The sequence below is a fragment of the Eleutherodactylus coqui genome, chromosome 1, assembly GCF_035609145.1.
Source record: "Eleutherodactylus coqui strain aEleCoq1 chromosome 1, aEleCoq1.hap1, whole genome shotgun sequence".
Taxonomy (NCBI): Eukaryota; Metazoa; Chordata; class Amphibia; order Anura; family Eleutherodactylidae; genus Eleutherodactylus; species Eleutherodactylus coqui.
Window position 1 is genome coordinate 199,295,579 of NC_089837.1, and position 18,376 is coordinate 199,313,954.

Sequence of the window (18,376 nt, forward strand, 5' to 3'; positions counted from 1 at the left end):
GCTCATTTATTTTCTCTTTTAGTTTTGCCCAATTTTACAAGGATATGTTACAATTAGAGATGAGCGAACGTACTCGGATAAGCACTACTCGTCCGAGTAATGTGCTTTATCCGAGTACCTCCCCGCTCGTCCTGAAAGATTCGGGACGCGCTGCGGAGCGGGGAGCTGCAGGGGAGAGCGGGGAGGAACGGAGGGGAGATCTTTCTCTCCTTCTCTCCCACCCGCTCTGCCCCGCTCCCCGCTGCGACTCACCTGTCAGCAGCGGAGCGCCCCGAATCTTTCAGGACGAGCGGCGAGATACTCGGATAAAGCACATTACTCGGACGAGTAGTGCTTATCCGAGTACGTTCGCTCATCTCTAGTTACAATTCTAGGTGCTCTCCTTAAAGAGAAATGATACCCTTCGGCCTCATGTCCACAGGCGGATCTGATTTGCGGAATCCTCAGGAGGGTCACCCGTGCGGGAGATCCGCAAATCAAGCTGCCCATAGAAACATGGGCATCTGCAGGTGAATTAAAGCATGCGGATTTGGTTTGCGGATCTTTGGGTGCAGAAATAAAATCGCAGCATGCTCCATTTCACCACGGATCGATCGCGAACGGGCCCCATAGATGTTTATGGGTTACGGACAATCCGCAAAGCAATTTAAAATAATTAAAATACTTTCTGCAGTCCATCCGCGGCAGGCTTCCACATGCAGATTCCAATCCGCCTGTGGACATGAGGCCTATAGATGTGCCTTCCTGACTAAACATCCATAGGCCTCTCACTAGCCAAGCCAGAAATCTACTACTCACTGATGAGGGGCAAACACCCCCAAACAGCTGTCTGTGAATGGATTCTGCCTTTGGCTTTCAATTCCCAGTCATTTTTACAAGACTTGACTAAAATGGCTAACATTGACTTGCAATAGGTGGTGCTGCAGAGGTACTGTTCCATTTTCCCATTCACATATTTCCCAGAAGAGCATGGATGGCCTTATAAGTCTCTTCACACCTTCTAGGTGCTCTCCTTAATGAGAAAGGATACCCTTCCTGATCCACATTTATAAGCTTCTCAGTAGCCAAGCCAGAAACCTACTGCACACTGATGAGGGGCAATCACCCTGACACAGCTGCCTATGTAGGGTTTTTGGCTTTGGCTTACAACTCCCAGTCATTGTTAGAAGACTTGTCTAAAGAGTCTAACATTGACTTGCAGAAATGCTGCCTTCCAATAGGTGGCACTGCAGAGATATTGTTCCATCCTCCCATATGAATACACATATTTGAAACTGTCTAAAGATACGATTCGCCCTTTCACATTATATCAGCTCGCTATGCCTACACTCTACACATTCCATGCATTCTTCGCATTTATCATTTGTGCTGCGGACATACAATATAACATTCACACAGTACATGCATATTACACATCTTCACATTGAAAACTGTGAAAATACCGGGGGAAGAAAAACACGTCAATTAGATAAAAATTCATTGAGTTCTTTTTAATTATCAATTCTTTAAGAATGTCACTATGTGTGAAGTAAACACGTACATTCCATTCCATCTGCCAAGTTACTTGCTTAACCCCTCATTGGACGAAAACAATTCAAGATATTCTTCAATTTCCTCTGTATCTGAATGCACTTGAGACATTTACAATTTACAGTAATCAGTCAATTTACTGGCTACCTCATTATTTATCTTACTTTCATTTTTGCATCCACTGTAAATGCCCATTTACACACAACAATTATCGTTAAAAACTCCCTCAAACGATGTCTTTTGCGCGATAATTGTTGTGTGTAAATGCTAGCATCATTTATTTTTCGGGCCAAACGATGATTTTTTAGGTGAGCATAAAATCCATCATTTGATTGGAGAGCTGATAGCAGGGACTGCACGCTGTGCTCTCCACGGGAGCACTGACTACGTTGTATTCAGGTTGCAGCCCTGCAGCAGAACAAGGGAGCTGTATGCAGAGAACAGACCACCTGCTATTCTCTAGCTACAGCTCCTGGAAGCTCATTTACAAATGAAGGTAATAAGCTGCTAATGGGTGTTAGTGCCCATTAGCAGCTTATGCAAAACAATTGCTAAAACTGTCAGTCTCCCTATCTTTTGAACAAATTTTGAGCAAACATTTTTGCGTGTAAATGGGCCTTAAGTCTTGCAGCATAATCCACCCTGTCCCAGCTGCATGAAGGTACACCTTGATAGGCAACTGAGATACTGATGGCAGCACACTGGGGGTCTGCTAACTGCATACCCCATTCCATTAATGTGCTAGCGATGCCCAGGGTCCACTTATAGAGCAATTGTTCAACTGCAGAATGAGCCATAAGTGAGCTCCCCCCAAAAAATATTTCACACTGAATGGGACGGAACAGAGTGCAAAAAACAGTTGAGACAGGTTTTTTAACATAAAATATCTGTAGTGCAATTTAAAAAAAAATTCAAAAGTATTCATAGCATTTAATGCATACCTGTTGTTTCGGATAACCTTTCAGAATAAGTTGTCATGTGTATCAAAGAATCTGTTTCTGGATATTATGCAGCTTTGTATCTTTGTACTTCTTTTAGCAGTTTTCCCCTTTGCAGACTCCATCTCTAATTGTCAGTTTTCCCTGGGCTACTACTATAGGATGTCTCTCATACACTGCACATGAAGTAGAGAAGATTCTGCTCTGTTACTACTGTGTCACACATACAGAGAAGCAGCAACAGTATGGAAAACATCATACAGCAGTTTTGAGGAGTGTAGATGTGAATCTAGAAGCTGTGGGTCAGAAGCGGTGTCGTGTCTCCTTAAGGAGAGCACCCAAAAAGTATGTGGGGACACCTAGGTGGTGAGTAGAGCAGTGGATGGTATAGTCTCTCCCCAAGGAGAGCACCCTTGAAACTATAACATCCCCTGATCCACTCTGACCCACGTCATAGGCCCCTCACAGACTAAGGCCGCTTGCAGATGTCCGGGTTGGATCCCGCTTCGAGAATTCTCACAGCGGGACCCAACCCGAGCCCCTGCAGAGACCAGCGCGGCAATCACCTCCCCCTGCGGCTCTGGATCTGTGATGTGCCAGCTGCCACCCAGCCGGCACATGCGCAGAGCGGAGCCGTCGGCCGGGGAGTGACATTTTTGTGCGGGGCTCTGCAAGCCCTGCACAGAAATAGACCATGCCGCGATTTGTTTTCCGCATGAGATTTCATGCGGACAAATCGCGGCCGTCTGCATGGGATTGCGTTTTCTAACGCAATCCTATGGCAGTTTCCACAGGCCGAAATTCTGTGGGAAATCCCGTCGCGGAATTTCTGTCCATCTGCAGGCGGCCTAAGCCAGAAACCTACTGCACACTGATGAAGGGCAAGCACCCCGAAACAGTCTGTCTATGCATGGCTTCTGGCTTGGTTTAATATTTCCAATTATTGAGGACTTGTTATAAGGTTACTTTGAAGTAAAGGAATGCTGCCATACAATAGATGGTGCTGTAGAGGTATTTTTCCATCTAGAAGCTGTGAGACAGTAATACTTATAATTAGCTACTGCGCCATCTCTGTGTGAGCCTCTCTGCTTCTTTGTCTATCACTCATAAACTTCTATGGGTGGCATGGAAACTGATTTTCAGTGATTCCTTCTTGTATCTGAAGACTTATTTAGCAGGAAATTCAGAGTGAGTGAGCAGTCAAGGGTGGAAGCGGTAGGAAAGGAGCCTGATATCTTTTATTGGAGAAAAAAAATCTTATTTACCTGTATATTACAAAGTTTTTAATATTTCCCTATTATGTTTCTTTATGCAACGTTTCTTGAAAATTAGTGATCATTTAAAGGGCTTTATCACACACCACAAACTGTATCACCTCTCCACAGAATAGGTGATAAATATATGATAGTTGAGATCCCTTCCCCTTGAGTACATGATAAACACAAAAATAAACCTGGAGATGCCATAGTGAACTATGATTAGTTGTGTGGTCAGTCAGTTATGGTCAGGGAAGGCGTATCCTTGAAAAGTCATACAAAAGTCAACATGATAGCCATCTGTACCCTGACTGCTGTTAGGTACAGGATGCAGTGGATATCCTGGTGAAGGACAATGCCCAATGTCATGTAACCAGAGTGTGTAGGCAGTTCTTGGATAACAAAAGTACTGGTGCCACTGACTGGCCCTCAAATTCCCCAGACCTAAATCCAATTGAGAAACTCTGGGGCACAGTGCATCATAGGTCCTTGGGTAGCTTCACAAACTGTCCATGAGCTCCCTGATGCCCTGATCCAGGGCTGGAGGACATCCTGCTGGACGCCATCCCCTGTCTCAGCAGGCGCATACCAAGATGTCAGGAGTACATAAAGGCATATGAGGACCATAGTCACTACACAGTCACACTTTGAGTTGCCAAGATGAAATTGATTTTCTGGGTGATTTGGAATCCAACCCTCAGTTGGTTGACGATTTGGGTTTCCACTGACCGTTGATATGTCATTCAATTCTCAATGAATTACACAATATAGCTAATCGATCACATGGCACTTCAACATCCAGCATTTTCTTCTGTCTTCAAAAGAAAACATGACCTTTGTCTGCATTTTTTCTTTACTTGGTTGTTATACGCAAACAACCTACACACTTATGTACCACGGTATTTACAAAGTCCATTCCCTGGAATAGTCTTCTAGAACTTTACTTTCACCAGTTTTGCAAAACATTTGCTTTATCTTTTAGCACTTCTGCACACAAGTGTTGTGGATAAAACAACCTGAAACAGTTGCTCCAAATTGATCTATTATCTGATTAAGCAAGCAAGTTATAATAGTGATATAGAATATGCATCACTATCATATGACATAAACATTTGTCCAACCACATTAGATGTTCAGTTTAAAACCCCTAATCCAGAAGCGGGCACATACACAGTAGTCTTCAGTATCAGTCCCTTTTTCAATGGGAATTCCACAGGAGCTGTGCCTGCAATATCAACCTGGGCTGCTGCAATGTGGACAGAGTTGTCTGCTTTTGGCTTTGTCTGCATTGACAGTGGGCTCAGTGAAGAGTTAATAGCCAAGGAGCCCAAGTGTTTGACCCCCACCTGTCTCCTGAGGATAGGTCATCAATAGAAAAGTCTTGGAAAACCCCTTTAAAGGAAATCTGTCACATGTTTTTTGAGCTACAAACTGAATATACTGGAAGATGTCCAATAATATGAAGAACATATTGTTACCTTTATTGTGTTTCACTATGTCTCCACTCTCCAGATATAGCCCGTTATTTGTGCTGCGTGTTATATGCAAACTAGAGGTGCACCATCCACTTGGCGGTCAAGCTCTGCCTGTGGTCCGACTTTCTCCCTGCCCATTGCTGTAAAACTGCGGCGATTAAGTGCTTCATGATGTCTCCAGTTTCGTCCGTTGGAGACATCATGTGTCTACCGTCACCATACTTGCGCCGCACTGAGTAAGTAGGAGCATGCGCTGTGACTCTTTCCTGACCGGACTGATATCACGCACATGAGCTGTTGTCAGTGCGGCATCCCGTCTTGAGACAGAAGCTAAAGACCCAGACTGGAGCAGCAGCAGGAGCGGAGGAAGCAACTGAGAAGACTCAGCCAGCATATGAATAATGTGTCAGAAGGCCCCTCGTGCACTGCCTGCCAAACTCTCACATTTTTGCTGTTACATAGATCTTCAAATACAGAGATATGAGATAAATAAATATATAGATAGATAGGGCCTTTTACATGGGCCGATAATCGTTCAGAATCCCGCAATCCAGTGAGAATTTGAACAATTATAATTCAGTGTAAACACATGCCCCGACTGAACGACAAATAAATTTGTTTGCTTATTGTGGGATATTTAGTCTCTGTATGAATGAAAATTGAACGACAATCAGCCCGTGTAACATCTATGAATGACTGCCTGTTTGCTGTAAATGGAGGCGAGTGGGCCAGAATGATCCCCAGCCCAAACCGCCTACATTCACTGAGAGATGGTCGTACAAGCACAGGAACGATCGTTGCTGGGAAAACAGCATCTCACAGGTCCTTCTGTGTAAAAGGGCCCATAAATAGATAGATATCAGATAGATAAAAAAATACATAGATTGATAGGTAGATAGGAAATAGATAGGAGAAAAAATATATATTGGATAGGGAGATAGATACCTAGGAGATACATAGATTGGAGATAAAGATAGGAGATAGATTGGAGAGAAGGAGATAGAAACATTGTCTTACATAAATAAATTCATCAATATGAGAATAAATCGATAGACAGGAGATAAATAAGTATGAGAGAGTTAGAGACTGATAAATAATCTCTTTACAAGGTATATGGACCCACAATGACTTCCTTTATTATCAGCAGCTGGAACATCCAAGACCTGAAACACTTCAGCCTTCAGATGTAAAACAAATGATCCAGACTTCAGCCAAAGACTATAAAATATGAACATACAGATCCTCCTGAAAGCATGGACCAAGGCAGAGGATGAATTCCTGGTGCCCGACTGGGTACAGGAAAATCTCTGTCCCTGCCTGAAACATAAAAACACAAAGAAGGACCGGTGCTCAAGAGGAATATAAGAGGAATATAAGTCTGGTACAGAGAGCAGCTCATGAGCATATCATGGAGATCTTGCAGAGGGAAGCCACCATTAACAAACCCTGGACAAAGTCCTCATCTATGGAGGCCTCAATGCAAGAACAGGGATAGAAAAAGACTACATGACCTCCGACAGAAACATCTACATATTCAGAGCAGAGATAGCCCAGTACACACCGAGAGAAACAGCTATGACTGCAGTCCACAAGAGTGGAAAAAAACTGCTGCTGAACCTATGCTGAAGCCTCCATCTTGAAATACTCAATGGCTGCACAAAGAGAGACTCTCTCTAGGAAGGCATACAGTGATCTTCCTTGTAGGCAGCAGTGTGATAGACTATGCTGTTACGGACATGGACCTTACAAACGTGGCCGCCTTCATAGTCAACCCACAAAGACATCTGTCAGACCACAACCAACACTGTCAGCTACAAAATATAGATCTCCAACAGAGCAGAAATCGGGGAGATGCACCTTCTACACCATGTATAAGGTAAACCAAGCTGTAGAAGACCGCAATAAAATATTCTATACCATGGCAGAAATGCCCAACCTCAAAGAACATAACCAGAAAGGGCCAAAGAAAGTCCTCCCAATGGGTGATTTGATAAAAAATTGCAAAACTGTATAGGAAGCCCTGAGAACAGCCTCTAACAAGAAGCACAGAGACCCAAACAACACCAGTCTAAAGAAAGTGTATAGCACCATACAACGGCAGTACAAACTAATCCTCAAAGTAAAACTACATCTCTTTAAAACTCAACCAACTCCAACATGCTCTCCAAGACAACTCCTTCTGGGAACCGTGGAAGCACATGGGCAAAAACAGTAAGAAAAACAACCTCCACATACAAAAATGGCAACATCTGGCTCCAATACTACAAGATCCTCTATAAGAATATCCCAGAGGAAGAGCAAAGTCCGAAACAGGAAGAAATAAAAGTGAAACTAAAAACTATGGAGGAAGTACTCAAAGACTTTCAAAACCCGCTGGATACACCAATAACACTGCAAGAAATAACAGAGAGAATCCCGTCCATAAGATGCAAAAAAGCTGGTGGCCTAGATAGGATCAAATATAACCCACTAGAAGACTGCAATAGCCAAATTATTTAACATCATGCTGGTTCCTTCCCCAAAACCAGGAACCAAAGCCTCATAATCCCCATACACAAGAGTGGGGACAGGTACTGAGGGATATGTGTCAGCAGTAACTTGGGGAAACTGTTCAACAACATCCTGAACAAGAGGATTCTCAGCTTTCTTACCTAGCAGAACATTCTCAACAAAAGACAAAGCATCGTACCATGGACCACATCTACACCCTGCACAGCCTCATCATGAGTCATGTCCATAACACAAATCATGGAAAGATCTATGCCTGCTTTGTGGATTTTTAAAAGGCTATTGACTGTATGGCATTGAGGCCTATTCCTGAAACTACTGCAGGGCGGAATAGGAGGGAAAACATTAGGAGCTCCTACACTGAGAACAGGTGCAGCATGAAGGTGAATGGGAGGAGAACTGCTTATTTGCAGCAAAGCTAAGAAGTCAGATAGGGCTGTAGCCTGAGCCCACGCTCTTCAACATCTACATCAATGAGTTGACCACAGCCCTTGAGTCCTCCTCAGCACCCGGTCTCACCCTTCATGACACAGAGGTGAAATTCTTGCTGTATGCAGATAACTACCTGCTATCATTTCCAACCCAGAAAGGACTCCAGAACAACCTGCAACCTGCCCATCAACCCAAAGAAGACCCACATCATGGTGATCCAGAGAAGAAACACAAATTCAGCCAGGCAACTTACCTTCATGCTGAATGACTGTCTGCTTACAGCAACAGAGAAATATACCTACCTGGGCTTAGAAATCAACCAGACAGGGAGTCTCAAATCAGCCATAGAGACTCTAAAAGACATAGCATACAGAACCATCAGAAGACGACTCTACCATCTGAAACTACTAGTGACAGTCTGGATCAAAATCTTTGATAGCGTTATTGCCTCAATCCTCCTGTATGGCATTGAAGCCTAGGGTCCATGCACATACCCAGACCGGTCGAAGTGGGATGCCAGCCCAACTAAAGTATTCCATATAAAATTCTGCAAGCACCTCAAACATCACATGTAGAGTTCACCTGGGCAGATTCCCTCTACACTTTACAATCCAGAAGAGGGTGCTATCATTGCAGGCCCACCTACAATGTAGCAGTCCAAGCTCCTACCATCACAAAGCCATGTTATACCAAAGGGCCTCCAACCAACCAGACACCCAAACCAACTCAGCCAGACCAAATTACCACCCAACAGTGCCTTACAAAACCCCAAATCAAGAAAATGATAAATGAGAGCTGAGAGCAATATATCAGTGACTGGAGGAATGCCATAAGAGCACCCTGGAAGCTGACAATATACAGAGGGACTACAAACTGGCCCCATATCTTGAAATCCTACCAGACCACAGAGAGTGACAGATCCTGAGCTGTTACAAACTGAGCGTCCACAGCCTAGACATCGATTCAGGGCGGCACAGGCATAACTACAATCCCAGGGAGAGCAGACTGTGCCAAAAAGTGGAACCAGGAGGCCAAGGAGGATGAGGCCCACTTCCTACTGCGATGCCTCAGAGACTCATCCATGAGGATATTCACTTCAGAAGGCTCTTTGATCTTTGCCTGGACTTTATCTCTTTTGAGAAGGAAGAGAAACATCCTACTGGGTGAAGAGGATGACATAGCAGCCAGGGCAGTACAATATGTCAGTGCCTTCCGTAGACTGAGAGAAGCGTGATATACCATGGACTTTTATACCCCTACATGATATACCATGGACCTCTATACCCTCACCCCTGAAGTGCCCCAACCCCCTAAATCCCCAGCCCCAATCCACCACCTCCATCCCCCTATCTCAATTTTCTAATCTGATGTCTTTTTACTCCTGCCAATAAAGCTTCTTTGAATCTTTGAATGATAGATAGATATAGATATGTAGGAAATAAGTAGGAGACCAGTAGATAGGAGATAGATAAATATCAGAGATATGATATGGGGAGATAGAGGGGAAATAGAAAGATAGATAGGGGACAGATAAATAGATGGGAGTTAAAAGATTTGTATATAGATAGGCAATATAGATATAAGGAGTGTTAGGGCCCTTTTACACGGAACGATTATTGTTCAAAAAAATCATTGGATCGCGCAAATGTGAACGATAATTGTTCAGTGTAAACATGGCTACCAGTTGAATGACGAACAAGAATTTGTTTTTCATTCATCTTATGCAGCCATAAAAATAATTATTCGCACGATGTCAGCGATCGTTTAGACATTCACTGGTAGAGTGAATGTGAATGACTGTACAATTTATGAGCAAATGATTTATCTGCCTGTATAAACAGCAAACAAGTGAACTCTGTCATAAGAGTGATAAATCTCTCCATGTAAAACAGCATTAGATAGATGATTACATAACTAAAGAGAAAGATAGATAGGTAAGCAGATTGATTTTTTCCCCTCACAAATAAGAACGCATTGCTTTTCTAGGAATCAGAGTTCGTAATGTCCAATTGTCTCCTATCTTCAAAACCTCTCTGTAAGATCACCGCTAACAGAGGTAATGATTGCTATTTACGTTTTAATAAAAATAGTTTGTTTCTTTAGGTACATAGCAGTTAACAAAATTTACTTTTTTTATTGCAGGTTTACATTCGAGCGTGTCATCATTGTAAGTTTCAACTATGTTCTCTCCCAAACATAATTATAGACTTTAGATGCTTCTGTTAAAGGGGCTATGCTGAAAACTAAAAGGGAATCTGTCAGCTCGAACATGCTGTCTTAATCGCAGGCATCATGTTATAGAGCAGGAAGAGCTGAGCGAATTGATATATAGTTTTATGGGAAAAGATTCAGTACAATATGTATTTTAATCATTTATATATCTGCTCATTCTGAGCTGAACAGTCCAATGGGCGGTCCTATCAGTGATTGACAGCTACCCCTGTATGTACAAGAGCTTAAACTGCGTTTGGTAGCACTCCCTGATGCAGATCAAATGTGGTGCAGTGTCCCAGAGTCCCTCCGTCCCAGACTCTATCGGAATCAAAGTCCAAACTGTTATTTTTGACCCCTGTATGTATAGTTATTCACAGATAGCGGTCAATCACTGATAGGGCCGCCCATTGGACTGTTTAGCACAAAATGAGCAGAGGTTTAAATGGATAAAGTACAAATTCTACTGAATCTCTTCCCTTAAAACTATATATCAGTCTGCTCAGCTCTTCCTGCTCTATAACATGATGCCTGTGGTTTGGAGAGCATGTTCGACCTGACAGACTTCCTTTTAAAGAGTAATTATACTTTTGATAAACTTTTGACATAGCTGAGTTCAAGCACTCAGCTAACTAAGGCATTTGCATTGAAAATGCTTTGAGCTGCACTCCATTGAATCTCTTCATCACTCTGGAGGAATGGAGGGGAGTGAGCTTGAGTAACAAGGAGATGGGATCCCCATTGTCGGGATAGCTGGTTGTCTTTGCAGTGAAACCCCTACTGATCATAAAGTCATCCTCTACCCTTGGAATAGGGGATAACTGAAAGAGTAACAACATATCAAAAGTTTTGCTTAGTGATGGTCCCTGCTAATCACTGGGATTAAGGGGCCTCAGTGCTCAGCTGAAGATGGGTCACATAGAGGTCTGTAGAAGTGTAACAGACCTCTATGCAGGCTGTCTTTAGCTGCCAGGAGGAGCTGAAAAGCGGCAAAGACAGCCAAAGGGGCAGAGCACTCGTGTGAGCACTAAAGCTCCTTCATCCCAGCGATCAGTGGGGATCTCATCAGCAGGACCCCTACTGATCAAAACTTTTGACATGATTCTCTGACATGTCAAAAGTTTCTGAAAAGTTTAGTTACTCTTTCAGTTGTCTCCTATCTAAAGGGTAGAGGATAACTTTATGATCGGTAGGGGTCTGCAAAGACAACCACCAATCCTGAGAATGTTGGGTCTCTTGTCCCTATTTCTTCCTATACTTCCCTCCACTTCTCCAGAGCGATGAAGAGATTCAATGGAGTGATAGTCATGCATGTACTGTGCAGCTCCAATGCATTTCTAATGGTTTACATACTCGGACTGAGTGTCTCAGCTATGATGCCATCAAAAGTTTAATTTGTCGGGCTTACATTTGCTGACAAACTTCCTTTTCTGATGAGTCTATTAAATTCTGCATGGTTTTCAGAGTGCCCTGTTAAAAATCTACCTTATTATTTGAGGTACAGTGCATGTCAGAATGCAGATTATTAGAAAGTGATTTCACAACTTATTATTCAGTTGTGAGTTTTTATCATCAGTAATAAGTAATGACAGAACCTAAGTGAATGTATGGTTTGGTTTTAAAACTAATAATGTGCTGTGTACAGATTATGATACCTCAATTCAATTAAAATTGTTGTTGATTTCAATACATCATGCATTTTTTATGTTTTCAGCCTTTTGAAAATGTAAGTTATTATGCAAATGTTTTTTTAAAATTTGTGATTGTAAAGTTTGATGTACTGTTAGTTCTCACATCACACTTTGCAATTGCAGTTGTACACACCCATATTTGTTATTGTTAACCATATATTAGTTCACTTTTGGATAAAAAGGAGACATAAGACAATTTTAAATGTAATACCAATGGTTTTGTGGGTGTATTCATCAAGTCCTAATACTTTTGAACCAAAATTTTAATTGTGATAAATGACATTGAAAACAATTTTGGAAATTAGTCAAAATAACTGCTTCAAAATTGGATTAGAAAATCAATTTTTGGGCTATTAAAAACACTGTAAAAGGCAAGTAATTGGAACTACAGGGTGGAGCGCAGTAATTTGCTAATTTGGGAGTGAAAAAAAAAAAAAGGAACTTGTAAAAACGTTATTTTATATTTTATTTACATTGAACAGTAGTGGAATTTACAATTTATTTGGTTTTAAATATCGTATCTGACAAATGTTGACCTTCGCTATCCACACACTGCTGCATACGTTTTCTGAAGTTCTCATGCACTCTTTCAAGTATGTCGACTGGTATTCTGGCAATCTCAGCGTCAATATTGTTCCTTAAGTCTTCCAGGGTGTTGGGACGGTTGCAATACAGATGTTCGTCGTGTAACATAATCCCGTGCTGACAATTGTTGGACCACGCACATTTTATACGGGTGAAAATTCAGTTCACTATGAAGAATCCGGTGGAGAGAACGTCTTGAAATGCCAAGAGCAAGTGCTTGCTTCCGAGCAGATCGTTTCGGAGATTGCAATACTGCTGCTCTAACTCGTTCGATGTTCGTAGCGAAGGTCAACATTTGCCAGATACAATATTTAAAACCAAATAATTTGTAAATTCCAGTACTGTTCAATGTAAATAAAATATAAAATAAAGTTTTTACAAGTTCATTATTTTTTTATTTCACTCCCAAATTAGCAAATTACCGCGCTCCACCCTGTATTTCAAGAAGCATGTTGAATAATTTTTGCCATAAGTGTAAATTGCCCAACTGGTGGTATACATTGTCAGAAATACTTATTCATGTTATCATTAGTGTCTAAATCATTGGGTCTAAATCATCCCATCCCAATCACGTTTTTAGCAACAATTGCCCAACTATTGACTCTCTGCTTTGAGCAGAAAGGACAGGAGTGTTGGCTTAGCACTGCTGCCTTGCAGTGCTGCAGTTCTAGGTTAAAATCTGACCTTGATGAGGATTTGAGCCGGGGACCCCACCACTGCAAAACATCAGTGCAAACGCCACTCCCAACCCAATTATCTCAGTAATCGCTCAACACCAGTAATTGCCCTAGTCTGTTCATGACTTGCTGAATAGTCATTGTTTTAATTCGAATGAACAAATAAAAAATATTTAAGTGGAATAACTATGACTGGTAGTAAAAGTTACATAATTGATATAATTATAAATGAAGATATATTTTCACTGGGTTTATGTTGAAGAAATTCTCATAATTTGGCAGTTTGGCATTTCTAACATAATAGATTTTCCAAAAGTGAACAAACATTTATCGTTAAGTAGAATCCAATTCTTAAATTATTTTACTATTCCTTTCACTAATTCTATAATTTCTCAGTAGATCTCAAGAAAAAGGAATGATATCAGTGCTACCAATTCAGAAAAGCCTGAAATATACAAAAAAAGGTAAGTAATATACAAATGTTTCTTTTTCTTTTAGTCGGACAGTTAATTAAGTTTCAGTAAAGATGGTTTCACAGCTAAATTGGGGATTCCACTTTCCCACTCTGTTTGGGGAGCAGGAAAGAGGAATCCACATGGCCAAACAGCTCCGTTTTAGGACGGAACCGACCGGTGCTGAGCGGGCCCCATTGACTGTAATGGGGGTCCTTTCAGTTTTGGCCCAGCTGCCTGGCTTTTGGATGGAAGAAAAAGCTCTGCTTGCAGGGGTATTTTGAGTCATATGCTCCAATGCAGCTGTGAAACTAGCCTAACCCTCTCTATAACACAGAGATTTTTAATGGAAGATATAGTAATTTTCAAATACAGGTAATTTAGGGTTCTATAATTTTACAGTTTGAGTACCGCTTAATTAGTCTTTAATACTTTATTTTCTCAGCATCAGAATGTGCGGGCCAATTTTAAGAGACCAACAACTTCATCATTCTGAAGTGTCTTCATCCCGGCAGTACTAATTGTAAGTATTAGTAAACAACTTTCTTTTTAAAGTGCACATTATTGCAATTTTTCTCAGATTTTAACTATTTTACGTTAGGGCTTTTCTTGGCAGAATGCATGACTGTTAAAATCCTTCCGGAAGCAGGTTCCTATTTGTGATTATTGGGCGGATCTACAAGGTAAATACAGAAGCTAGGTGGATATTGTTATGTAATGGTCTATTTTTACCGTCTTCTGTTCTTTCTGTATAAAGCAGGAAGTTTAGTCACAGGCTATTTTCTAATGCAATATTTAAAAGTTTTGTTTGTTCGTTTATAAAGCTTTCAATAAACTATTTGGATTTCTTTTCCTTTCACTCAGAATCAAGATGACCCAAGAAACATAAGACATCAAGACAATGTTGTGTTATTGTTTAAATGCTTTATATGGAATTGAAAAAAAAAATATTTTTTTCTTAATAAAGTGTGTGACTGGTATTAAATAAGACAAATTGGTGGAGGCCATATATTTTCTAATGTAATGTTATATTGCAAATATGGCAACATTGTAACAATAAACAATTGTACATATTAATTGCCTTAGATATCATTTGCTTAACAGCTGCAGGTTTCTGTTCAGTAATGTCATCTCTGTAACAATCCTTTCATTTCTCTATCTGCAATAGTGGTGTGTATATCAGTTTTGCAAATGCTTTTGTCACATAATATAGTAAAGTTACCGCACAACATATAACTCTTTATTGGTGTGCTGTAATTGCACCACATGCAGTGAACAAGTATAATAAAATATCAGTGAAAATATTGTGTGTCTTGATCATTTTTGTAAGTAATCGTTCTAGTCGTTACGGTGTAACAACTTTTACATATTAAAGTAAAATAATAGCGAACTTACAATTCCAAAAAATAATTCGGAACACATAATGGGATTATTCAAAAGCCATGAACTCTGCAGGGCTGCCGACATAAATATCAACCCATGTATTCATTTTCTTCATCTGGGAAAGCATAATGGACCATCTTGACGACACATGAGGAAATCGGACGTCTGCACCTAAATATCCATAAATCCATGCTGTGAATGTTCTGTAGGCAGTCTTTTGACTGTAAAACAAAAGTTAAGATGTTAAATGGAAGACTACGAATGAGTATACCTGTTTAGAGAAGCTGTCATGCCCTACATGCCCCAAAAACTAACTTTTGCTGCTCATAACACATTTGATGCAGTTTCCACTAGTGGTTGTAAAACTAATCTTGGCACCCATTCTAGCACTGTCCCTGCTGACAGTTGGTGCATGGTCTATGCATATCTCTTATTTCCTCAGGCAATGTTTGATCATATGCCTAACAGCCTTTTACAAGGCACAATTATTGTGTAAACTACTCATTTGATTGTAAATGCATGCAGTGAAAGAACAATCAGCGATAAGTCATTGATTAAATCTTTGATTAAGTCATAGTTGCTCTTCTGCTGCAACTTCCTGTGTAAACGGGAAGTCATTTATCTATAGATGAGAGCCTGCTTACTGTGAATGGAGGAGAGCAGCCGGTGCAATCTCCGTCTCACTCTGCCTCCATTCACTGTGCGATCTATCACTACTATGTGAAAGTACAAGAGTGGTAAAGGCCTTAACAAACACGTTGTGTGCGTGCGCTTGCACTTCCTTTAAAAAAAGAAGCCACATACCAGTGAGGCGCATCATCTTGACGCAGGGATGAGGAGATGTGGAGGTAAAAAAAAATTGCAATATTCCTCCTAGCCTTTCAGCACATTTACTTTATGCTTCTCAGAATACATCTCAGGTTTTAAATAAGATAATTTTGAATTAATCCTTCCAGCAAAACATCTTAGAAACTTAAAGGGGTTCTGACACAAAAAAAATTGTACTCACCTTGCCTGGCCAGGACCGATCGCCAGGCATGTCCCCTCCAGCCGGCATCTTCTTCTGTGCCTTTAAAGCAGAGCAGGAGCGGTCAAAATGACCGCTTCCTGCTCTGCTCCGTCCGTCAGCCACTTCCGAGGTGAACGGACGGGCCGCCCACAGCAAGCATGTCACAAGCAGTGCTTGCTGTGGGCGGCCCGTCCGTCCTGGCTGAACTCCAAGATTCTGCGCGTGCGCAGTGGAGACTCGGCCCATCCTGACTCCTGTCAGAGGGCACCTCTCCACTGCGCATGTGCGCGATCCCGGAGCGGTGCGGCTTGTGGAGGAAGAAGAGGAAGAACAGCGCCTGCCGGGAGATGACCCCCCCTCCCCCCCCGATGTCAACAACAACAGGAGACAAGGTAAGTATCATGTTTTTATGCTTTAACAGCCATTAAATCATGGGTTCCCTGTGTCCATTAGGCAGACCAGGGAACAATGGCTGCTAACGCATAAAAACATTATTCATGTCAGAACCCCTTTAATTTGGGGGCATGTATATACGTATGGGTTTTTCTTAAACATGGTATAGATTATATGCTATAAATCCTTGTACACGGTATTTGAGGTATTTCTTGCCATATGAAATGAACTGTGGAGTCGTTTGACAAAAAATCTATTTGCCCATTGTTTTATGTTGTATTGACCTGGGGCTGTAATTGTTACATGTGGAACCCACACAGAACAAAATCATTGTAATGAAGTTTACTAATTAGTGTATTCCCTATGGCAAAGATGATTATAAATTAAAGACTTATTAGGTTATCGCTATGTTTGCCTGCTGTGTTAGAATTCCACAGCTATTAAAGGAAGTCTATCATTAAAAAATAGGGCTATTAGCAGTATTACATCTGCACCTAAGCAGCCAGGGGAAAGATACTTTTATCTGCGCAGCTGGTGCCAACTTGGTGGGGAAATCGTCATTCTTCCACCCCATGCACTGGCCATTATTATTGGTTCAGTTTACTTTTACCTTGGTACAGTCACAAGCAGAAGGGATCTTTACAGCATTGGCCAACTTGTGGCTAAGGCTTCTTTCCCACGACCGATATACGCTGTGATCTGATACACTGGATTTCAATGCATCAGATCACAATTGCAAAGAGCTAGCAGGGAGGAAAGCAGAGGTGAGCCTGCGAGGGGGAGGGAGGGGAAAGAGGCAACGGCATCGAAGTATATGTGTCGGGGCCCATGCCGTGTGAATGGGCGCACAAATGTTAGATTGTGCGCCCGTTCACGAGGTTTTACGCCCCATATGGTACTGTATATCGACCAACTGTGAAAACAATGGCCAATATACGCTCGTGGGACAGAAGCCTGAGAAGGAGAAAGAGCAAAAGCTGAAGATAACTCTGAGCCATAAATAACGGCCATCAGAAGTTCTTGAGCTGATTTGCATATGGCCTGTGTAGCAGAAAAACAGCGATTTCTCGACAATGCTAGCAGCAACAGCGATAACAGTATCTTAGCAATATCTATTTTTGTACTGATATTGTTCCAATAGCTAATTAAGCTAATTTCTGTTGACAAACATATGTACAAGGATATTAAGCAAACTTTAAAAGAGAATATATTTATCAGGAGAAAATCTGTTCCAATTGATTTTGATGGGTTTTCACACAACCTAAAATGGTCTTACAAGCAATATGTCTTTCATGGTCGCTGCAGCCAATCACTGGCCACAGAACTGGCCTTGTATAGCCATTGCTTAGCTGTAGAAGTCGCATGTCCTGGTCATCAGTAACCAGGAAACACAGAATGTTTATGAAGCATTTTAAGTCTTTCAATGATCCCTTTAATTTATAGTATTGATTAATTGTCAGAATGTGATCGTAAATAGAGATAAGCGAGCGTACTCGCGAGTACTGCCATTTTCGAGTACATGCCCGCTCATCCCAAAAGATTTGGGGCCGGCGGAGGGGAGGGGGGCGGCAGGGGAGAGCGGGGAGGAACGGGGGGAGATCTCACTCTCTCCCCCCCGCGCCCCTATGCTCACTACAATATTGGCCAGAAAATGTCATTACGCGATAATATACTCACTTAATGGTTCTTAAATTTTATGGCTGGCGGGCTGAGCTATTTGAACAATACGAACAGTCTCTTCACGCTGACAAAACATATAGAAAAACTCTGTTAGGCAGTGTAAGTCATTCATATGGATCAGCGTTTTCTATGCGCTGTACTAAATGGATTCGATGT

The 18,376-nt window shown here is 41.6% G+C and overlaps 1 protein-coding gene and 1 long non-coding RNA gene across 2 annotated transcripts in view; both read left to right on the forward strand.

Annotated features, from left to right (window-relative positions):
* The window catches only part of FMN2 (formin 2), a 166,200-nt gene that overhangs the window by 7,486 nt on the left and 140,338 nt on the right, over positions 1–18,376 (forward strand). The gene's annotated exons all lie outside the window — the stretch shown is intronic.
* LOC136629284 (uncharacterized) lies at positions 13,707–14,432 on the forward strand. The gene is made up of 3 exons (XR_010792938.1): positions 13,707–13,767; positions 14,201–14,278; positions 14,357–14,432. It is a non-coding gene; the product is annotated as an uncharacterized lncRNA (long non-coding RNA).